Genomic DNA, 25,053 nt, shown 5'->3' on the forward strand with positions numbered 1-25,053 from the left:
TTCATTAAATGGTAAACAAATGTGATTAATTGTGTACTGCCAATAACAAAATATCTCTTATTAAATTGTAATAATTTGCCTAAATTCAGAAATTTAAAGGATTATTTCAAAGTGTGAATAAAGAGTTAACAGATGGGAAAGAGAAATTAAAAGGTTCTAAGTATGGATTTAATAGAAAGAAATGTGTTTCTGGATAAGAGAGTCTATTAAGTAAATAAGAGCATTTAAGCAAGTGATAAATAAGGTCTGTGTACATTGGTTAAGTTTGTAAGTTTTTTGAGCAAGTAATCTTGAAGGAATTAAGGATTATACAACTATGGTTAAACAACAACTGTTATTTTGCAATATTGTAATATGTTATTTCTTTAAGAGCTAAACTTGATTATATAAAAAACATCAATGTAATTGTGGTAATATTACTCTTCTTTGTATATTAAATGTCTTCATATATTCCAGGTATATAAGTCTTTAAGATAGAAGCTTTAAAAAAATTATTTGAAGCTGATGTTTTCCAGAAGGATGAATGGTAATTTTAGGCTTATAAAAATTACAAATTGGAGATTTATTTGTATCATTTAATGTTCTATAACTGGACCTGTTATCAATAAAATTAATACAAAGTTCTATACACTGGGTACAATTTAAATGTAATATCATATTGTGTTAGCTAGTATTCATGTGACATCAAGCAACAATATATGTAAACTTTATAAAATAATATTTAAAAAAAATTATCAACTTCAATACTAGAACACTTTACCTAAGATTTATAAAGATCCATGGCTTATCTGAGATAAGGCTATGCCTTCCATCATACTACATGTCAGAATTACTCCAAAGTAGGACAAACTTCAGCTAAAGCCCAATACTCTTAATTTAAGGTGAAACTAACATTGCTGGATGTTTATGATCAAGACTTAAACTTAAATTAAAATGGCCAAGAAAACCAATATTTGGCTCTGGCCCTCTGAGTCAGTCTGAAATTCAGCAAACAAAGAAATTCTCTAAAGCATTTTGCAACTCTAGGTCATATAACCTTCTGATCAGGGAGACTATTGAGACCACTGGAGATTAAATAGCCAATCAGTGCATTTGCTATGAAGAGGAGGTTCATTAGAGATAAATGACATCCCTGATGCTTCCAAGAGAAGCCATATGGTCAAGCAAGACCTGGACCTATCCTAGCACAAATGGCACTAGCAGAACTAAGAAGCTGTTCTCAAGTTTCCCCACAAGTGACCCTTATGGGAACTCGGCTGACTCTTCACAATAGATAAAAACAAAGTCATTTTTGACCAGTTTGATCTTAAACACCTACCAAACAATTAAGCCAAAACACAGTCATTCCTAGGAGTAATGAAGGACAAGAACAGCTAGAAAAGAGGAGAAAGCAACCAGGCCAACAGTCTCCATGGGAAATGTTCAGTCAAATATGACCTTGGCTCCACCTTCTAGCAGGACCCCTATTAGTTCTCTTTATGTTTCTCCTAATAGGACCATTGAATTGCCTACAGAATTTCCTGCAAGATCAGATAAATAAATTCACCAACCAGTGTCAATCAACTACCCTGATGCCCAAGACAGAGACCTGGGACTCATGACCAACTCCTCTAACTTCAGAGACTCTGTGCCTATCTAAAACCCTCTCTAACCCCTTTTTTCAGTTTTCACAATCTCTCTTTCACATCCTAGGAATGAGAACTACTGTCCAGCAGGTCCACTCTGCTTGTTCAGTCTGCTCTACAGTATCCCCACAAGGAAGCAACAAACCTAAATTCTCCACACATTAGATGAGGAGCCACTAGCCAGGCAAAGACTGGTAGATCAACTTCACTCAAATTTCTAGGCACAGAAAGCTTTGCTACCTACTTACTTTGGTTGATACTTTTTCAGGTTGGATAGATGCCTTCCCTACATCCAGAAAAATTCCTGACACTTGCCTCCATCTTTATTTAGGGGATCATTCCCAGGTTAAGAATTCTTGCCTCCATCCAGTCAGACAACAGTCTTGCCTTCACTTCTCAGGTTTTTCAACTAGTCTCCAAAGGCCTCAATATCACTTGGAGGCTCCACATCCCCCACCAACCCCAGTACTCTGGTAAGGTTGAGAGGCCTAACAGCATTCTCAAGGATCATCTCACTAAACTTGCTTGAACTCAGGCTCTTCTGGCCCAATTTCCTACTGTTGGCCTTAACCTGAATTCAGATAGACCCAAGAGCCCCCTCAGGCCTTAGCACCCTTGAGCTATGGGTTCCCTTTCTTAACCACCCAAAGCTTTCCAATCACTATTCCTCCCCTTGTGTCCTGCCTGTCCTATCTCACACTTCTATGCAAACTCCTAAGGGAAATGTAGACCAGTGCCTTCCTGTGCCATTCATTGCCTCAATACCAGCACAACCACAAACTGAATTGGACACTTTTCAACTGGGTTACTCAGTTTTACTTCAGAAACTGCATTCTCAATCATTAGAACCTTGATGGAAGGGACCCCATATGGTCATACTTACTACCCCAATGGTGACCAAACTTTTGGGCCACTCCCCCTGGTACCATGTCTCCAACATTAAAAACCACCTGTTAAAAATGTCCAGGCATGGACTTCCACCATACCCACTAAACTCAAAATTTCTCACCAACCCTCTTCTTCTTATATTAATCATTATTCTCTCTCAAGTTTTTATCTCAAACCACAGATGCTGCTTCTACAACCAAGCCACCAGTATGACACTACCCACTCTCAGTTAATGGGTCAAGGAAATTGCTCTTCCACTGGCTGCAATCAGGCTGTCACCCTTAACATTACTGGATTAAACCAAGCCACTTCAATACTTCCTAGAGTACCTACAACAAGACCAATGACTGATACCAAATATCTCCTCCCATCAGAAATGGTTTGATGCCATTGACAACCTATGGCTTCAAAAAACTTTTATGGACTTTACCCCTACCAAAGTAGCTATCTATAGCCACTGAGTATTATTTTTTTTTGAGAGACACAGCCTAGTGGGAATGGCCTCTGGCATTTTGCCAGAAGTAATGGTTGAGAGGCAAGTCATTAAGATAATGCTGGATTGAAACAGGTTGTGTATTCAATTGTATATAAACCACTGCTGTCCAACTCCAGCTCCTGTTACTTTGAAGTTCTTGTGGAGATTCCTGGGGAGTTCTGGTTGGTTTGTGATGTTTTGGTGGTGGGAGTTGGTTGGTGAAGTTCTGGTGGTAGGAGTTCCGATTGGTTTCTGGTGTGCCTAGAAGGGCCACGTGGGTGGCATTCTTGGGAGTTCGGATAATAAATAAAGTTTGTTCTGGCTTGAGTGGCTGGTGATTTTTGCCCAGCCAGACTGCAGCAATTTTTGGCTTCCCTGGTGTTCTCAGACATGTCCCCCGCTCCTCAACATTTCTCCACTTCCCCTTCTAGGCCCAACTCTGCCCACCATTAAGCATTAAGTAGCCAGAGGACTTTACCCCACCCCCCATGTCACTTAGAAAAACAAAAAGGGAGGAATGTTAGGTGCAGGACAGGCTGAGTAAGCTGTTTGTAGGGCATGCCAAACAAAATTAGCCTCAGGATGATCTGGTCTCTCAAACCCTCTGTCTGGTTCTTTATCACCTGTTTGCTTCAATCCCAAATGCCCAAGCCCCCCCCCCTCAAGGCTGAGCACTTCCTCCCCCTGCTCAAGGCTAAACACTCAGCCAACCATTCAAGGCCAAACACTTAACCCCCTTGTGCCAACAAGGCAGCTTGCAGACCCAGAGACCCCATTAGATTCTGGCTATAAAAACTTCCTACTGCCGCCCCTCCCTCCTCTCTGCTCTCTCTCTTGCTTTCTCTGTCTCTCTCTTGTGTTCTGTCTCTCTCTGTCTCTCTGTCTCTCTCTCTCTCTCTGTCTCTCTCTTTCTCTCTCTCTCTATTTCTCTCTCTCTCTTTTCTTCTCTGTTGCACTGCTGTAATAAAGATCTCTTGGATGCTCTGAGTGTTGTGGTCACTTTCCTTTCAACTTCTGTAGCCAGTATGAACTTCTAAATTTTTTTTAGATGTAGATGGACACAATACCTCAATTTAATTTATTTGTTTTTCTCTTGTGCTGAGGATCCAAACCCAGTGCCTTACAAATGCTAGGCAAGCACTGTCTACTATTGAGCCATAATCCCATCTCAGCAATAGGATGTTGAACTCACTTTTTTACTGAGTCTAAAATTATAACAAGATCAGTATGGAAAATTTGGAAAATGCATAAAATTACCAAGAAGGAAAAATGTTACCCATAAGTGGTTATCACTATTAACATTTTGGAGTGTAGCTTTCTAGTTTCCTCTGAATCCTTTCTTTACATAGTTGAAACTAAATTGGATACACGTATTTTAACTTATTTTGTTTAAAACTGACATTATAAAATAAGCATTTTCCATGTTGTTAAGAACTTTAGCATATGCTATTTTTGTAAAGGTAAAATTTCCAAGCTGATTCTAAGCTGCAAAAGCTTGAGTTAAAGTGTAAAAGACTGGGCATTGTAAAGCTTCTAAATGGCAAGACCTGGGCTAAAAAGTAAAGACTACGTATTGTTAAAATTCTTCTGGTACCCCAGGAACCTGTAATCTCTGTAGCTGTTAGGACAATGCTGGAACTGCCCAGTAAATATCTCCATTAATTCTCTGGTTGTTTAATAGCTAAGGGCTCTAAGTAGCTTGGCACGTAAGCATCTAGGCTCCAAAACCAATCAGTTTAAATGTGTACCCCGCTTAGGAGTGACCAATCACCCCTGCCCGCCCTGTTCCCACCAATGAATGTACTAATCCCGTCTCAGAGTTGTTGTTCAATTTTCCCGAGCCTCATGATGATTTGTTCTGATGTATGCAAAGCCCACCGCCCTCTCCAGAAAGTGTACTTAAGCTCTGCTTGACCTCTGCTCTGGGCTCTGGGCTGCTCTCCCTTCTTGAGTGAGCACGGAGCCCCAGCACGCTGGAATAGATCCCCAATAAATCCCCTTTTGCCAATTGCATGGAGCCAGTCTCTTGTGTGGTCTCTTTCTCTGACACTCCGCCAGACCCTTACATTTTAATAGTACCATACATAATATTCTTTCAGGATTGTAGTGTAATTAAGGATTGTTCATTTTAGATATTCCTATTGTTTACAATTTACTGCCTTTATTTTTTATACATATTTCTTCTGGATCTCTGAATGTAAGGTGCAAGTAAGGTGTATGAAGGTATGCAGGTGGTTAAGGGATAGCAAATAAAACAATATCCAAGGGTCAGAGAATGGAATTTTGATAGGAGACCTGTTTCAGGAAAATGAGAAGCATGATACACCAATAAAAATATGGGAAATAAAATGGCTCTGGCACTGTGTGGATACATGGGGTGGGGTTAGAGCTGCTGTCTTTATTTGACAATATATTAGCGAGCTCTGAAGGAGACCATTCACTGAGTCCTAGGATCAAAAACCAGGTTTCCAGGACTAAATGAGTGAGCAAGTGGTGAAGCTCAGAAGCGTGTAGTGTAACTTTACTTTTGGGAGGTTTGTTGATGAAGAGAAGGAGAAAAATAAAATGAGATAAAAGGGAAAAAACAAGAACAAGTAGCATTTTTATTTTATCTGTTTATTTTTAAAGATAGAGACTGGAACATTGTTAGGGCCAAGGTATAGCATAAGAATAAAAATAGGTGGTTGGGATTGTGGCTCAGCGGTAGTGCACTTGCCTGGAATGTGTGAGGCACGTGACATTTTGCCAGAGGGAGTGGTTTGTGAAGTAACATCAGGGAGCCATTAAGTGTGGAGATTCCTTATTGGTTGACTGCTGTATCTAGTTTATGTTTATTAAGATAAGCTGTGTGTAATGTATATATACCCCTCCTGTGCTACAATAAATGGCTTCCACTCTTGCTTTATCAGTATACATAAGTTGCTCGTTTCCCCCAGTTATTTTGCTTCAGCCAGACTATGGCAGATGCTGGCCCTTCTGGGGAGCCCCAGGATACTCAGGGGTAAGTTATGAAAAAAAGCTGCCCATCCATAGATAGAACAGAAGCAAATCTGCTTGTCCCTATACAGATAGGGTGAAAGGAAATATGGCCATTTTGAGATAATGGAGAAGATTGATACAGTATGTTTGTATCTTGTTTTGTCTCAGTGTATTTTATTGTCTTTGTGAATAAAATATGGTAGGGGTGAAAAGTAAATTACTAAGGGAAGGAGGCACACCAGTGGAAACAAGAATAGTTAGGGCATGTGTTTATGGAAGCCCAGGCACTCTAGTCAGAAAGAAAAAGAAAGTTCAGAAGAAGAAGGATTATCAGGAAAAAAGTTGCAGCAAAAGGCTATTACTGAATAATTTTCCTTACTGAATGGTGCATGAATCACCATGGTGGCTGCCACATGCGCGAGCTGGTCACAGCACAGCAAGGACTTTCTAAGCGGCAGCAGCCAGCACTTTCCCGCCCCCTTCCTGGGGAGTGGACACCACTGCAGAGAGCTCAAATCCAATCCTGACCAAGAGGCACAGTCTCACAGGCTCTTGCTCCCTGTGCCCAGAAGCAGTTTGAGTCCAGCACACTCCCCAGGGCCATCTGGGGCTGCCCAGGATGCTGCAGGTGGAATATGGCCTGGCATTTTGTCAGAAGGAGTGGTTTGTGAAGTAACAACAGGGAGCCATTAAGTGTGGAGTTTCCTTATTGGTTGATTGCTGTATCTAGATTATGTTAATTAAGATAAGCTGTGTGTAATGTATATATAACCCTCCTGTGCTACAATAAATGGCTCTGGCTCCCACTCATGTTGTATCAATGTACACAAGTTGCTCGTCACCCCCCCTCAACCCACTCCACCGGGGGCCCCGCTATTTTGCTGCAGCCGGACTGCGGCACTATTAATAACTAAAAAAAGAGAAAGAGAGATAAAATAGGGATATGAGTATTAAAAACAAACTAAATATTGAAAGTCCATCTGTTGTTTTACATTTTTTTTTGTCTTTACTCTGGTAGTTAGTTTCAGAAGAAATTTTGAGACCCCTCATAATCATTTCATATTTCCATGCATTGTGGCTTATAATCTGACTTACACTCAAGACCTATTTTAGCCTAATGAAATAAGTAGCTACACATAATGTTGATTTTAGATGTTGCATGTTTGTTTTTGTTTCATATGTGTTATAGTAGCATATCATTAGAATAAGCTCATTTAGTAACATCCTCTCTGAAATTTTATATATTTTATATATTTAAATATATAAAATATATAAAATTATATAAAATTTTATATATTTCCTTGTCCACAGACTGCAACCACATTTCATTAGCAGTATATAGGAATTTTTTAATGCTGATGTCTGAACAAATTGTTAACCTTTTATCTCCTATTTTTAATCTTTTTTTACCTGTTCAGATTCCCAGTAAGTTTTATATTTTTAAAATATCACTTTTATGTCTCATCTGTGCATTTTGGTCATGCATTATTGTTAATAAATGACTTCTAGAAAGCTCACATGACTATCTTGTTTGGACTGTTCTTCTCAAATAAAGACAGCAGCTCTAACACTACCGCATGTATCCACAAAGTGCAAGAGCCATTTCATTTTCCATACAAAAGATTGTTCATGGAGCTTGCAAAAGAAGGTAATTGGTCTTAAAATTTTGCTTTAGATTAAATTAATAAAGAATCTTTTATAAGCAACTGTAAGTGAGCCACTATAAATGACACTTAAAATTTCTACTAATGGAAAAATAATCATTAGGCTGATAATACAGATAATATATATTTGCAATTAAATAAGTTAAGAATTGTAAATTCATTATACTAATAAAGTGCCAGGCTTTTTTCAGCAACCAGAAACTCAGTAATAACTGCAACATTAGCACTTAGCATTTCCTTATTTGAGAAAACTAATATATCAGCTGGTAACAAGTCAAAATGAATTTAAAAACTGTTTTTGCTACTCTAACTTGTATAAAACCTAGCTGCTATATAACCCTCTGCTGTATTATATTGCCTTCAAAGAAATATACGTTTAGCATTCAAAAAAATTAAGAAGATGTTTAAATTTTTTTTTGCAGTTTCTCTAACTCAGCTACCTTGTTCATTCTAGGTTTCCTACATGTGAGAGGTGGTATCAGACAGGTGAAGTAATGCAATGTCTTGCATAAATATGAAACTTTTTTGTACCAATTGTGATCATTATCAGCAGGATATTCCACAGTAAAACTGTGCCATCATTGCACCAGAAACAATGCAACTCCTAGAAAAAAATATAGGATCAACATTCCAGCATACAGGCATAGAAAATGACTTTCTCAATAGGACCCCAAAAGCTCAGGAAATAATGCTAAGAGTTAATAATTGATATAGCACCAAATTAAAAGGCTTCTGCACAGCAAAGGCAATAATTAAGAATGGAAAGAGAGAACCTAAAGAATGGGAGAAAATCTTTGCCTAGCTACTGTTTTGAGAGAGGATTAATATCTAGAATTTATAAAGAACTCAAAAAAATCAAATAACCCAATTAATAAATATAAACATACTAATGTATTAAACAGAAACTTCTTAAAAGAAGAAATACAAATGGCCAACAAATATATAAAAAAATGTTCAATATTATTACCAATTAGGGAAATGTAAATCTCACAATAGTCAAAATGGCAGCCATAAAGAATACAAATAATAATAAATGCTGGAGAGGTTGTGGAGAGAAAGGGGCACTTTTACACTGTTGGTGGGATTGTACATTAGTACAACCACTATGGAAATCAGTATGGAGGTTTCTTAAATGGGATCATCATATGACTCAGCTATACCAATCCTCAGTGTTTATCCTAAAGAATTAAAGTCATCATATTATATGGATACATGTATATCCATGTTTATAGCAAAACAATTCACAATAACAAATCTATGGAAGTAGCCTTGGTGTCCATCAACAGATGAATGGATTAAAAAAATGTGGTGTACATACAAGATGAGCCATAAATAAAAATAAAATTATATCATTTGCAGAAAAATAGATGGAACCAGAGACTATTATGTTAAGCAAAATAAGCCAAAGTCAGAAGATCAAAGGTTGTTATGTTTTTCTCTGATATGTAGAGGCTAGAGAGAAAAAGGAAAACAAATTTGGGGTGTATCTCTTAAAAATAAGTGGGAGGTCAAAAAAGGACAGGGACCAGGGAGTGGGAGATGGGGAGTGAGGGAAAGGTGCTAACGAATGATATTTGCCAAATTATATTCTCATAATGTGTGCATGTATTAATATGTAACAAAAAATCCCATCAATGTGTACAACTATGATACACCAATAAAATTATTGAAAATAAAATTCATGATAAAAAAGAATAAAAAAATGTGCCATTAACAAAATACCCCAGCATGTGTGCTCAGTACAGGCCTTTTATATATAGCCTCCTGGAATCTCATCCTTTCACAGATGTGTAGATACAGCCCTTCCAGGCTTCTCCCCAGACCTTCCTTCAAAGTAGAGCTAGCTAGTAGTGTTGTTGTTTCTTTGATGGTAATTTACTTCAGCTGCAGGAGTTTGTATGCTTGTGATATCATTATTTTAAGGATAGCCCAGACAGCCAGAATGCAGCTTCACACTAAAGTTTGCAGCATTCTTTGTGCTGTTTTTCATGCTCCAACTGTGTCATATTTACTCTTTCATTCTTAATCTCAATAATGTAAACCTTTTGCATTCTTCTCCTTATCTGTCTCTCCAAGAATGTTTTGGTGGCCTATACAGGCTTTTCTGACTTCACTACTTAATATTGATGTTACAGAAAAACCCCATACATTTTATTCCTCTAGAATTATGTATTTCTCTTTTGATAAGAACTTTTGTGGTAATACCAGCAAAATACTTTCATAATACATATCAAAATTACATTAAACTCTTATTCCTTGCTCTTGTATCTTTTCTTTACAATGCAACTACTACATACCTACATGTAAAAGACTTCAGGAGTTTAGAAGAACAAGAGAAATATTTTAAGCAGGGACATAATAAAAGCTTTGGAGTAAAGTCTTAAATCATAACATGTTGTGGTTTATGTAATTCTTTATGTCTATCTATAAAAACCAGTAAATATTCCTTCTTATAGTTTTATTTTTAATTAAGAAACTATTCACATATGTTAATGGGGTACCATATGATGTTTCAGATAATTTAGCATATGCATCACCTAAGAATTTGTCATTTCTTTGTAATGAGAGCATTTAAAAATTCTGTCTTAGCTATTTTGAAACACACATTATCGCTAATTATAGCCCTCCTCCTATCTAACTTAACCTCATGCCTGTTTACCAAACTCTCCCCTTTTCCCCATCTACCCTCCTGGCTGCCTCCTGCCTCCATGCAACACACATGAGACTTGGTAAACACCATTGTACGCTCCACTTCTATGATTTTGACTCTTAGATTTCACATGTTAAGTGAGAGCATAGGTTTTTTTCTCCCACTAGTTGGCTTATTTCACTTAACAAAATCTCCTAACTTAACATACTGTCATCCATATTGTTATAAATGCAAGAATTTCCTGTTTTTGTAGAATTAATAGTATTAATTGTTGATGTGTACCACCATATTGCCTTTTTAAAGAGTCCTTTCATGTGTGAGGGGACACTTAGGTTATTTCTGTATCTTGGCTTTGCAAGCAATGCCTCAGTTAACATGGTGGTATATACACTAAGAACCACAAGTTTCTTGAGGAAACTGCCCATAAAATTATAAAATATGTGACTATAGAAACTGTTCACAGCTATTATTTTTACCTGTGTTTTTAGAATATTCACAAAGGGCAAAAAGACTTTTTCTTCAAATATACAGCACTTTTTAAGTAACAGATAACCTCAGTTTTTCTTAATTTTTAAGAGCTAACTTTTTATTTACTTTTTCATGTTATTGTACATTTCTTTGTCTTATTCAGAAAGGTGTTAGTTTTATGCATCTCTGAGAAACATTTCTACTATCTTCTAAAAGACATAGATTGTACTAGGTATAGACACCACAGTTCACATCAACTTCTGAGTTCTATTTTCCCTTGTTGCTTTCTTCATTTTTTTTTATAATTGCAGGACTGGGATTGAATCTCATGCTTAGTTGTCCTTCATTCACAAAGCTACATTCCCAACCCTTTTAACAAGTGTGATGAGATGTATCCATCATACAGTACCATGCAGAATGTATCCACCATCCAGTACTACTATGTAGTGCCAGGTAGAATAGTTCCATTGCCCTAAAAATCCACTATGTACCATTTTGTCTTCCTTCCTCTACTCCAACCCTAGATCCTTTCACTTTCTTTTTAGTTTTACCTTTTTCAGTAGATCACAGTTTATAAACTGATTTTAATTTCCTATGTCCTCTCAGGTGCCGCAGTCTGGCTTGGCACAAAATACCCAAGCCACCACACAGCCTTGTAGGTTCAAACAGCAACTCTTATTCCAGAACTCTCACCAGCACTCTACACACAGTTCCCAGGAACACACTCCCTCCACCAGGGTCCTTGTGCCAATTCTCTAGAAACCCAAGAGAACTCCATGGGAACTCCAAAGTAGCAGGTGCCAGAGGGAGCAGGATCCTCCCTAATCCCAGAGCAGCTTTATTTTTGAAGCAGAGTCATCTTTCAACCATTCCCTCTGGCAAAATGCCAGGAGTCATTCCGACTAAACTGTGGCTCTGGACAGGCAGGATTTTTAATCTTATTGAAATTGGGGTGTTTTGTTTGATTTTCGAGACTGGGTGTATGTTCTCAAAATTTCATTATGAGGTCTTTCCTTGGATTAATCTATCAATTTTTGTTTCATTTTTATTGTGTCTTCTGCGTCTGTATTTTTCATTCTGTAAAGTGTGGAATTGATGAATTTGTATAGCTCTAGCCAAATGAATTTACTTTCTTCAATGAGTTTGACTTTTAGACTCTATATAAGTGAGATCAAGCAGTATTTGTCTGTGTATGGGTTATTTCACTTGGCATATTATCCTCCAGGTTTATCTACATTGTTTCAAAATGTAAAATTTCTCCCCCTCAACCCAGTTCATGGGGCCTTCTTGTGGAGCCCTGGTGTGGGGGGCCTCATTAGCTTATGGTGAAGTGGGGATATGGGTGGGGGTGAGGGTTGGGTGTGAGCCTCTGCTGGCCAGGTCCTGGCTGGACACTCTGCCACCATCCAGTATGCCTCCAGGCACCACATGACCCTGGGAATGTCCAGCATGTTGGAAGCTGCCACACCCAGCCACATCGCCATAGCCAGCCATTTGCTCAGGCCCCAAAGCCCCAGACAGCCCCTCCCAGCACCTTGCCATAGAGTGTTCTCCCAGCCCAAGGTGCTGGCATCCAAGGCACACTGTCAGTCTTGGACCTGATGCTCCTCTAGCCTCGGCTTGTGCTTGGCCCAATCTTGTTTCTCTCTGGGGATGGGGAAAGGCCCCTGCCTTTGGTCATCCTCTTGTCAGAGCTGTGCCACACCAGCCATCACAGGAGTCCCAGACATGACACTCTGGAGGTCCTCAATGGCCAAGGAGTTCATCTGAATAGTGCTGACTTTCTCGCTCTCCACTGGCTCTGGTGGCATAGGAGTTTCCCCCAACACCCAGGTTATGGGGTCTCCCACCTGGAGGGGCGAGTCCCCTCTACACCGCTGCGGGGGTTTACGAGCTCCCCCACACACCCAGGTGGGAGGGGTCTCCTGCCAGAAGGGGAAAGTACCCTCTACCTTGGCTGTGGTTGTGTAACAGCTCACCTGACACAAAGCTGGGAGTGGTCTCCTGCCTAGAGTCCCCACTACCTTGGCTTTAGGGGTATAGGAGCTCCATTTACCACAACCAGCTGGGAGGGATCTTCCATCTGGAGGAGCAAATCTCCTCTACCCTGGCTGTGGTGGTATAGGATCTTCCCCACACACACAGATGGGAGGGGTCTCCTGCCTGAAAGGGCCAGTCCCCTTTACCCTGGCTGTGATGGTATCTGAGCTCTCGCTGACACACAGGTAGAAAATGTCTCCCGCATGGAGGGGCGAGTCCCCTCTAGCCTGACTGTGGCTGTATATGAGCTCCCACTGACACCCTGGTGTGAGGGATCTCCTGCCAGGAGGGGCAAGTAATTTCTACCCTGATTGTGGTAATATATGAGCTCCTGCTGATAGCCAGGTTGGAAGGGTCTCCCGTCTGGATGGGCTAGTCTGCTCTACCCTGGCTAAGGTGGTATACAAGTTCCCAGCGACACCCAGGTGGGAGGGGTCTCCTGCCTTGAGGGGCGAATCCCCCTTTTCTGGATGCTGTGGTATATGAGGTCTCCCCCCCATACACACCCTAGTGGGAAGGTCTCCAGCTTGAAGGGGTGAGTCCCTTTGACCCTGCCTGAGGGGATATAAGAGGCCCATCCTAACTGCAGGAGGGAGAGGACACTGGCCTGGAGACACAAGTCACTGCTACCCAGCTGTAGCTGTATAAGAACCATCCGTCTCCAGACACCCATGTGGGAGGGGTCTTCTGCCTGGAAGGGCAAGCCCCCTCTCCCCAGGCTTAGGCGGTATAGGAGTTATCCCCATTCCAAGGTGGGAGGTGTCTCTCGCCTGGAGGTGTGAGTCGCCTCTACCCTGGCTGCTGGGGTATAAGAGCTCCACCAGACACCCAGGTGGGAAGGGTCTTGCGCCTGGAGGGACAAGCCCTCTCTACCCTGGCTGCAGTGATATAAAAGGTCCCCCCTACACCCAGGTGGGAGGGGTCTCCCGCCTCGAGTGGGAGTCCCCTCTACCCTGCCTGTAGCACTATATGTACTGCCCTGACAATCAGGTGGAAGGGATTTTCCGCATGGAGGGTGGAGTCCCCTCTCCCCTGATTCTGGAGGTATAGGAGCTCCCTGCAACACCCAGGTTATGGGGTCTCTGGACTGGAGAGGTGAGTCCCCTCTACACTAGCTGCGGGGTTATAGGAGCTCCCTCTGACACCCAGATGAGAGGGGTCTCTGACTGGATGGGGGAGTTTCCTTAATCCTTGCTGCAGAGGTAGAGGAGCTCACCCAGATAGCCAGGTGGGAGGGGTCTCCAGACTGGAAGGGAGGCTCTAAACTGGCTGCAGCAGTGTAGGAACTCCCCTTGACACCCTGTGGGAGGAGTCTCCCACCTGGAGGGGCAAGTCCCCTCTATCCTTGCTTCAGTGGTAAAGGAGCTCCCCAGGAAACCTTGGTGGAAGGGATCTCCCTTCTGGAGAATCCAGTCCCCTCTACCCTGGCTGCAGCAGAATAAAAGCTCCCCCAGAAATCCAGTTTGGAGAGGTGTTCCGACTGGAGGGGCAAGTCCCCTCTACCCTGTCTGTGGCGGTATAGGATCTCCTTCTCACACCCAGGTGGGAGGGGTCTGCCTTCTGGAAAAATGAGTTCCCTCTACCTTGGCTGCAGCAGTAATCAAGCCTCCCTGGACACCCAGGTGGGAGGGGTCTCCAAATTGGAGGGGCGAGTTTCCTCTACACTTTCTGGAGAGGGATAAGAGCTCACGTAGAAACCCACGTGGGAGGGGTCTACCAATTGAAAGGGCAAGTCCGCTCTACCCTGGCTACAACAGTATAGGAATTCCCCCTGAAACCAAGGTTGGAGGGGTTTCCCGCCTAGAGTAACTCTCCAAAACCCTGGCTGAGGTGGTGTACCAGCTCTCCCACACACCCAGGTGGGAGGGGATCTCTGCTTGAAGGGGCGAGTCCCCTCTATTCTGGCTGCTATGGTATAGGAGCTTCATCCTCCATGCCCAGATGGGAGGGGTCTCAAGAAATAATAAGCTCAAGAAATAATGCTAAAAGTTAATAAATGAGATGGCACCAAATTAAAAGGCTTCTGCACAGCAAAGGCAGTAATTAAAAATGGAAAGAGAGAACCTAAAAAATGGGAGAAAATCTTTGCCTAGCTACTGTATTGAGAGAGGATTCATATCTAGAATATATAAAGAACTCATAAAAATCAAATGACCCAATTAATAAATGTAAACATACTAATGTATTAAACAGACACTTCTTAAAAGAAAAAATACAAATGGCCACAAATATATAAAAAATGTTAAACATCATTAGCAATTAGGGAAATGCAAATCTCACAACAGTCAAAATGGCTGTCATTAAGAATACTACTAATAATAAATGCTGGAGAGGATGTAGAGAGAAAGGGACACTTTTACACTGTTGGTGGGATTGTACTTTAGTATAAGCACTATAAAAATCAGTATGGAGGTTCCTTAAATGGAACCAGCATATGACTCAGCTATACCAATCTTCAGTGTTTATCCTAAAGAATTAAAGTCATCATATTATAAGGTTACATATATATCCATGTTCATAGCAAAACAATTCACAATAACCAATCTATGGAAGTAGCCTTGGTATCCATTGACAGATGAATGGATTTAAAAAAAATGTGGTGTATATACATGATGAAACTTTATTGAGCCATAAATAAAAATAAAATTATGTAATTTGAAAAAAAATGAATGGAAACAGAGACTATTAAGTTAAGCAAAAGAAACCAAAGTAAGAAGATCAAGTGTTGTTATGTTTTTCTCTGATATGTAGATGCTAGAGAGAAAAAGGGAAACAAAAGTTGGGGTGGATCTCCTAAAAATCAGAGGGAGGTCAAAAGGAGGAAAGGGACCAGGGAGTGGGAGAAAGGGAGTGAGGGAAAAGTGCTAAGGAATGGTATTAGCCAAATTATATTCTTATAATGTGTGCATGTATTAATATTTAACAAAAATCCCATCAATGTGTATAACTATGATACACCAATATAAATATTGAAAATAAAATTCATGACACAAAAAGGAAAAGAAAAACTATTCCACTAAAGAAATACCCCAGCATGTATGCTCAGTACAGGCCTTTTATATACAGCCTCCATGGAATCTCATCCTTTTACAGATGTGTAGATACAGCCCTTCCAGGCTCCTCCCCAGACCTTCCTTCAAAGTAAAGCTAGCTAGTAGTGTTGCTGTTTCTTTGATGGTAATTTACTTCGGCTGCAGGAGTTTGTATGTTTGTGATATCATTATTGTAAGGATAACCCAGACAGCCAGAATGAAGCTTCATACTAAAGTTTGCAGCATTTTTTGTGCTGTTTTTACATGCTCCAACTGTGTCATATTTGCTCTTTCATTTTAATCTCAATAATGTAAACATTTTGCATTCTTCTCCTTAACTGTCTCTCCAAGAATGGCTTGGTGGCCTATACAGGCTTTTCTCACTCCACTACTTAATATTCCTGTTACAGCAAAACCCCATACATTTTACTCCTCTAGAATTATGTATTTCTCTTTTGTAAGAACTTTTGTGGTAATACCAGCAAAATACTTTCATAATACATTTCAAAATTACATTAAACTCTTATCTCTTGCTCCTGTATCTTTTCTTTACAATGCAACTACTACAGACCTACATATAGTAGACTCCAGGAGTTTAGAAGAACAAGAGAAATATGTTAAGAAGAGACATAAGAAAAGCTTTGGAGTAAAGTCTAAAATCATAACATTTTGTGGTTTATGTAATGCTTTATGTGTATCTAAAAAAACAGTAAATATTTTTTATAGTTTTATTTTTAATAAGAAACTACTCACATATGTTAATGGGGTACCATGTGATGATTCAGATAAATTAGCATATGCATCATCTCAGTATTTGTCATTTTTTTGTGATGAGAGCATTTAAAAATTTTGTCTTAACTATTTTGAAACACACATTATTGCTAATTGTAGCCCTCCTCCTATCTAACTTAACCTTATGCCTGTTTACCAAACTCTCCCCTTTTCCCCAATTACCCTCCTGGTTGCCTCCTGCCTCACTGCCACACACATGAGACTTGGTAAACACCATTGTACTCTCCACTTCTATGATTTTGACTCTTAGATTTCACATGTTAAGTGAGAGCATAGGTTTTTTTCTCCCACTACTTGGCTTATTTCACTTAACATAATCTCCTCACTTAACATACTGTCATCCATATTGTTATAAATGGAGAATTTCCTGTTTCCGTAGGGTGAATTGTATTTCATTGTGGATGTATACCACCATATCACTTTTTTAAAGAATCCCTTCATGTGTGAGGGGACACAGGTTATTTTTGTATCTTGGCTATTGCAAGCAATGCCTCAGTTAACACAGTGGTATATACACTAAGAGCCACAAGTTTCTTGAGGAAATTGCGCATAAAATTATAAAATATATGCTTATAGAAAGTGTTCACAGCTGTTATTTTCACCTGTGTTTTTAGAATTTTCACAAAGGGCAAAAAGACTTTTTGTTCAAATATACAGCACTTTTTAAAAAACAGATAACCTCAGTTTTTCTTAATTTTTAAGAGCTTTTTATTTATTTTTTTCATGTTATTATACATTTTTTTGTCTTATTCAGAAAGGTGTTAGTTTTATGCATCTCTAAGGAACATTTTTACCTTCTTCAGAAAGGCATAGTTTAAACTAGGTATAGACACCACATTTCACATCAACTTCTGTGTTCCTATTCCCTTGTTGCTTTCTCCATTTTTTTATAATTGCAAGACTGGGATTGAATCTCATGCTTAGTTGTCCTTCATTCACAAAGCTGCATTCCCAACTCTTTTAACAAGTGTGATGAGATGTATTCATCTTACAGTACCATGCAGAATGTATCCACCATCCAGTACTACTATGTAGTGCCAGGTAGAATAGTTCCATTGCCCTAAAAATCCACTATGTACCATCTTGTCTTTCTTCCTCTACTTCAACCCCAGTTCTTTTTACTTTCTTTTCAGTTTTACCTTTTTCAGTAGGTCACAGTTCATAAACTAATTTTAACTTCCTATGTCCTCGAAGGTGCTGAAGTCTGGCTGGGCACAAAATAACCCAGCCGCCACAAATAGCAACTCTTTATTTTGGAACTCTCACCAGGACTCTACACACACTTCCTGGGAACACACTCTCTCCACCGGGGTCCTTGTGCAAATTCTCCTGGAACCAAGAGAACTCCAGGGGAACTCCAAAGTAGAGGGCACCAGAGGCAGCAGGATCTGCCCTAATCCCTGAGCCCCAGAGTGGCCCTATTCTCAGGGCAGGGTCACCTTTAAACCATTACCTCTGGCAAAATACCAGAAGTCATTTGACTAAACTGTGGCTCTGGACACGCAGAATTTTTGATCTTATTGAAATTGGGGTGTTTTGTTTGATTTTCTAGACTGGGTGTGTGTTCTCAAAATTTCATTATGAGGTCTTTCCTTGGATTAATCCTGCAATTTTTCTTTCATTTTTTTATTGTGTCTTCTGCGTCTTTATTGTTCTTTCTAAAAAGTGTGGAATTGATGAATTTGTATAGCTCTAGCGAAATGAATTTACTTTCTTCAATGAGTTTGACTTTTAGACCCTATATAAGTGAGACCAAGCAGTATTTGTCTGTGTCTTGGTTATTTCACTTGGAATAATATCCTCCAGGTTTATCTACATTGTTGCAAATGGAAAAAAAATTCTCCCCTTCAACCCAGTTCATGGAGCCTCCGCCTTCCTGCGGAGCCCTGGTGCCAGGGCTTCAGTAGCTTCTGGTGAAGTGGAGGTATGGGTGGATGTGAGGGTGGGGTGTGGCACTCTGCTAGCATGGTCCTCAATGGTCACTCCAACACCATCCAGTCTGCCTCCAGGCACCACATGATCCTGGGAATGTCCAGCATGTGTGAAGCTGCCACACCTAGCCACATCGCCTTTGCCCGCCATACCCAGGCCCCGAAGACCCAGACAGGCTCCTCTCAGCACATTGCCATGGAGCGTTATCCCAGCCCAAGGTGCTGGCATCCAAGGCACCCTTCCAGTACTGGACCTGATGCTCCTGCAGCCACGGGTTGTGCTCTGCCCAGTCTCATTTCCCTCTGGGGATGGGGAAAGAGCCCATCCTTCAGTTATCCTCTTGTCAGAGCTGTAGCACCCCAGCCATAGCGGGAGTCTCAGCTGTGACACTCTGGAGGTCCTCCATGGCCAAGGAGGTCATCTGAATAGTGCTGACTTTCTCGCTCTCCCCTGGCCCTGGCGGCATAGGAGTTCCCCCCCACACCCAGGTTATGGGGTCTCCAACCTGGAGGGGTGAGTCCCCTCTGCATGGCTGGGGGGATATACAAGGTCCCCCTGACACCCAGGTGGAAGCAGTCTCTCACCAGAAAAGGAAAGTACCCTCTACCTTGGCTGTGGTATTGTAACAGCTCACCCTGACACCAAGGTGGCAGTGGTCTCCTTCCTGGAGGGGCGAGTCCCCACTACCTTGGCTTCAGTGGTTTTAGGAGCTCCACCCACCACACCCAGGTGGGAGGGATCTCCCACCTGGAAGAGCAAATCCCCTCCCTGGCTGTGGTGGTATAGGATCTCCCACACACACACTGGTAGGAGGGGTCTCCTGCCTGGAAGGACCAGTCCTCTTTACCCTGGCTGTGGTTATATATGAGATCCCACTGACACATAGGTAAGAAGTCTCTTCCGCATGGAGGGGCGAGTCACCTCTAGACTGACTGTGGCTGTATATTAGCTCCCACTTACACCTTGGTAGGAGGGGTCTCTGGCCTATAAGGGTGATTTTCCCCTTTCCTGGCTGCAGGGGTTTACCAGCTTTCCCAAGACCAAGGTTCGAGGGGTCTTCTGCTTGGAGGGGCGAGTCCCCTCTATTCTGGCTGCTGTGGTTTAGGAGCTCCCCCCCATACCAACATGGGAGATATCTCCCACTGGAAAGGGTGCGTCCTCTCCACCCTGGCTCTGGAGATACATGAGTTCCTCCCCACACCCAGGGGAACGTGGTCTTTTGCCTTGAGGGGCAAGTCCCCTCTACAATGGCTGCAGCAGTATAAGAGCTCCCCCGACAAATATGTGAAAGGGGGTCTCCCACCTGAAGGGGCGAGTCCCCTCTACTCTGGCCAAGGAGGAATACAACCTCGCCCTGGCACAAAGATGGGAGGGGTCTCTTGCCTGGAGAAGCATCTTCACTTTACCCTGGCTGCAACAGTATATGAGTTTCCCCTGAGACCCAGGTGGGAGCAGTCTTTCAACTGGAAGTGCGTGTCCACTTTACTCTGACTCTGGTGGTATAGGAGCTTCCCTGATACCCAGGTTATGGTGTCTCCTGACTAGAGAGTCGAGTCTGCTCTACACTGGCTGAGGGGGTATAGGAGGCCCCCCCCCATAGCCAGGTGAGAGGTGTCTCTCTCCTGGAGCAATGAGTCCTTTCTATTCTGGTTGCGGATGTATAAAAGCTCTTCAAGACACACAGGTGAAAGTGGTCTTTTGTATGGACAGGAGAGTCCCCTCTACCCTGGCTTTTGCAATATACAAGCTTCCTTGACACCCAGGTGGGAGAGGTATCCCGCCTGGAAGTGAGAGTCCCCTCTACTTTACCTTTTGCCATATAAGAGCTCTTAGTACACCCAGGTGGGATGGGTCTTCTGCCTGCAGGGGCATGTTCCCTCTACCCTTGCTGTCACAGTATAGGAGCTCCCTCTGACAGCCAGCTGGGTGGGGATCCGGCCTGTAGGGGTGAGTCCCCTCTTCCCTGGATGCTGAAGTAATCAAGCTCCCCTAAACACCCAGGTGGGAGGGGTCTCCAGATTGGAGAGACCAGTCCTCTCTACCCTGGCTGCAAACATATAGGAGCTCACCCAGACACCCTGGTGGGAGAGGTCTCCCGAATGGAAGGGCAAGTCTGCTCTATCCTTCTTGCAGCAGTATAATAACCCCCCCAGGACACCCAGGTGGTTAGGGTCTCCCTCCTAGTTCTGAAAGTCCCCTCTACCCAGGACACCCAGATAGCAGAAGTCTCTGGTCTGAAGGGGAGAGTTCCCTCTACCCCGCCAGCAGTAATATAAAAACTCCCCAGCCATGCAGGTGGGAGGAGTCACTCACCTGAAGGAGAAAGTACCCTCTACTATGGCAACAGTGGTATAAGATCTCCCTCTGACACCCATGTGGGAGGGATCTCCTGCCTGGAGGAGTAATTCCCCACTACTCTGTATTTACTGAATTAAAAAAAAATGCTAGAACTGTGGCTCAGTGGTTTAGTGTCCTTGAGTTCTACTCCTGGTACCAAAGGGGAAAAAAGGAGAAGAAAAAAAAAAGTGACTTGGGTATTTTGTTCAGTTGCTGAATAAAATTTTGGGGTGCGGAATTTTAAAGGCTGTTATTCTGCCTATAAGAAGAATAGGTTGTTATATTTTTACTTGATTTTTTTTTAAAAGAGAGTACTGGTATCAGACCAGAGGGAGGTTTTGTTCAGCTTAAAATGCTCTTTGGTAAATGTAAAAATTTTCTAAATCCCAGAGAAAGCCCAAAGGGAAAAAAAATGACAGCATGTTCACAAATAACAAAGAAGGAAATCCAAATTTATCCCAGAAGAAAACACCAACCCACAGAAACAGACTAGAGAGTAAGGGAGGAAAACAGACAAAAAGATCTAAAGAGAAATCTGAAAAAGAAACTAAAAATAAATAAGACCAGTCAGAAATAATTCTGTATCTTTCAATCAAAAACCTTGAATGTTAAGGGAATAAACTCCCCTCTTTTAAGATGTAAAGTGACTGAATGGATTTTCTTCTTTTAATGGACTCAGTCACCTGCTATCTACAAGAAAGTCATTTCACCTCAGGATACACACAGAGTGACAATGAAGAGATGGAAAAGATATTGCACAGGAAGAAAACCAACCTAGAGCAGGAATGGCTAGACTCCTGTGAGATAAAATACACTACAGATTAAAACACAATAAAAAGAGACAAGGTGATCACACCATGATAAAGGGGTCAATTCAGCAACATGAGACAGAAATTGTACACAAACATGTGCCCGACACCCAAGCACCCACATGTGCAAAAGAGATATTACTGGAATGTATAACAAGAAGTTGACTACAACACACTAAGAACAGTGGGGGCTTAAACTCCGCCCCCCCCCTTTTTGAGAGAGAGAGAGAATATTAGTATTTATTATTTAGTTTTTCTGGTGGACACAATCTTTGTTTGTATGTGGTGCTTAGGATGGAATCTGGGTCACACACATTCCAGGCAAGCATGCTACTGCTTGAGCCACATGCCCAGCCCAGCCAACTCCCCTTCTCAGCACTGGACAGATCATCTCTGCAAACAGTAGACATTTACACACCATCCCACTCAACCACTGCTTCGCAAACATCCTTCTCAACAGCACACAACACATTCTCCATTTATCCTCAAAATAAATCTCCATAAATTTAATAAGAATGAAATCCATACCAGGGAGAACAACTGTCAGTTACAAAGCATGGGAATTCTCCAGCATGTTCCCCCTTAACCAATGGGTCATTGAAGTAATCAAAACTATGTCATGTATTTAAGAAATAAGAAAAATAAATAACAATAAAAAACAAGTGTAAAATGCCTGCAGACCAATGAAAAGGGCCACACAAGATATTCAAACCTGGGGATACAGCAAAAGCAATTCTAGCTGGGAAGTACTCAGCAAGAAATAGCTTCATTAGGAAAATCGATCTTGAATAAATGGCCCAATATTGTATCTCAAGGGACTGGAAAATATAAGGATGGGTCATGCCCCAGTTAGTAAATTTGAGAGAAGGAATAAAATCATAAAACTTCTCAAGTAGCTGGGATCTCAGGCATGTGCCACTGCAACCGGCTTTTCATACTTGTTTGTTATTGTTTTGGGAACCAGGCAGTGAACCCAAGGGTGCAACACCAGTGAGACCCATTCGCAGGTAGGATTTTGAAATAGGGTCTCACAAACTTGCTTACAACCTCACTAAGTTGCTGAGGCTGGCTTTGTACTCACCATCCTCCTGCCTGACCCCTGAGCTGCTGGAACTACAGCTGAGCAACACCAATCCAGCTTTTCCAGTTGTTTTTGAAAGAGAATCTTTCAGAACATCAATTTGACCAACCTTTCCAGACCAATTAAAGAATGCATTCCATTGTTTTCATGAGGGTGGTGGTTCTTTCTTTTTGAATATTTCTAACAGAGGGACAGCTCTCTTCCAATTAAACCTTTCCAATGTGGTCACATCATTTTTCGATTTATTTATTTGTTTACTTACCTCTGTGAATCCTTCGATGGAACTCAGGCCCTTCCACATGCTAGCAAGTGCTCCACCACTGAGAAATGTCCCCAGCTCCCTGAGTTAGCTTTGATGAAGTTAACTCATTTCTCTAGAATAGCATGGGTTCTGGGTTTCTAAATTGTGAAGGTAAAATTGGCCAGTGTTCCAGAAGGGGCTGTATAGTTTTTGCATCTTTCAGAGGCCAAGGAGTGAAACCCAGTTGCCACTTCCTGACCCAGCCACCCTTACAAACCAGGTCCTGTTTGTTATAACATCCTACAATTGTGTGCTCGCTCACAGCACAAATGAACCTAGAGTAAAAAGATGAGAAACTCAAAGAGAGGTGAGTGCTTTATCCCCAGGTATCTGAGAAAACAAAGTGCCCTCACAATCCTTCCAGTGTTCAAGGGGTCTGGAGGCACCCAAATATCTTCAAGTCCCTTTTTATTCATGATAACTCTTAGAAGAACACATGATGATAGATCTCATTATGCAGATCTTCCTTGATTTTATTTGATCCTAGAATCCAAAAAAATGAATGCCCTTCAGAACCTTCTGCTTGCCTCACACATGCAAGCTATACTAAGAGCCCGAAAAAAAGAAGTGCCATAAAGAGGGAGAAAGGCACAAGGATCACTCTGTGGGTGACAGAGGGGCCAGCTGTGCTTGGCCCAGACTCTGCAACCAGTTCCAAAAGTGAGCTGCAGTCTTCTGACACATCAAAGTGGGTTCCAGTTCACTATGTGTAGAGAATTATTCAAGCATAATTAAAACACGTTCACAGGCAGCTTTAGAATACCTCAAATGAAGACTGGGTGAACTTTGTTCTCATCCTTGGATGGGAAACTAAGGTGGCCGCACAACCCCATCAGCCAAGTCCTCAGTGGAGGGAAGTTTTAGAGGAAGATCTCTCAGTTATGTGCTACCTGCCCCCCTGATTAGAGCTTGTAATTGATTCAGTTAAATTTTGAAATATTTACAAGTGTTACCTACATATATGATTCTACTATTTTGCTGAAAGGAAATTTGGGTACCTTCAAAGGGCACCAAAGGTTTAACTGTGGACAGACTACCTAGGTAGATAACTGGCAAGGTTTGGTGAGGCTCAGAGGCTCTGATCAATGTGCAGCATGAACACCTCCTTCAGCACTGGGAGAGGGACAATGGGGCCTTTCTTATGCACAGATGCCCTTGCCCAGCACACCCAGAGCCCAGGACCTGAGTTTTCCGGGTCTACATGAAGACCCATGAGGAAGAACCAGCATTGAATGTCTGCGTGGCACTGAGGTCCACTGAGAAGAGGTTTTCTTGCAATTTCTTATGTTCAATGCCTACATAGAATGTTCCAATTCACCCGTGTGAACCTGCATGTGTTAAGCCACAGAGTAGCCACACATTATGACCAGATTTCAGTTTGATGCCTTGACTTCCTGGGGATGAACCTCATTGTTCACCAAGTACCCCATGCCTTCTTTCTCCATCAGCACCTGGAGAATTCCAAGGTTTCATTAGAAATCCAGGTAAATCCAGTGCAGATGCAGCACAAGACAAACCTTGAGATAATGTTCATTTCTGAAAATTTATGGACCAGCCATGAAAGAATGTAGCATCTTCCTGTGCCCATCAAGCCTGAATCCCATTCTATATATCTAGGTCCCTATGTATGTCTCTATAAAGACACATGTCCTGAAGGTCCTAACCTCAGAGGGCATCCCTCCAATGGAGCCCCCTGCTGTACTTTCCTTTCCGCAACCACACATTAGAAATTGTCTGAAATGATGGACTCTGTATTTCCTCTAAGGTGACCTTACATCCTGGTTATAACTCGAATTGCCTAGAGGTAGACTTTTGAAACACACCCAACTAGGCAGCTGTTAGACAGAAGCAGTGAATGAGGCCCTAGTTATACATGAACTTGGAGCCACAATGACAACAGAGGACAGTACAGAACACAAGGATGTTTGGCTGCCTAAAGTCCCTAACTATTGCTGTCAGCTCAGCAGAGTTGGGAACATC

This window comes from Ictidomys tridecemlineatus, chromosome 11 (genome assembly GCF_052094955.1).
Source record: "Ictidomys tridecemlineatus isolate mIctTri1 chromosome 11, mIctTri1.hap1, whole genome shotgun sequence".
NCBI classification, from domain to species: domain Eukaryota; kingdom Metazoa; phylum Chordata; class Mammalia; order Rodentia; family Sciuridae; genus Ictidomys; species Ictidomys tridecemlineatus.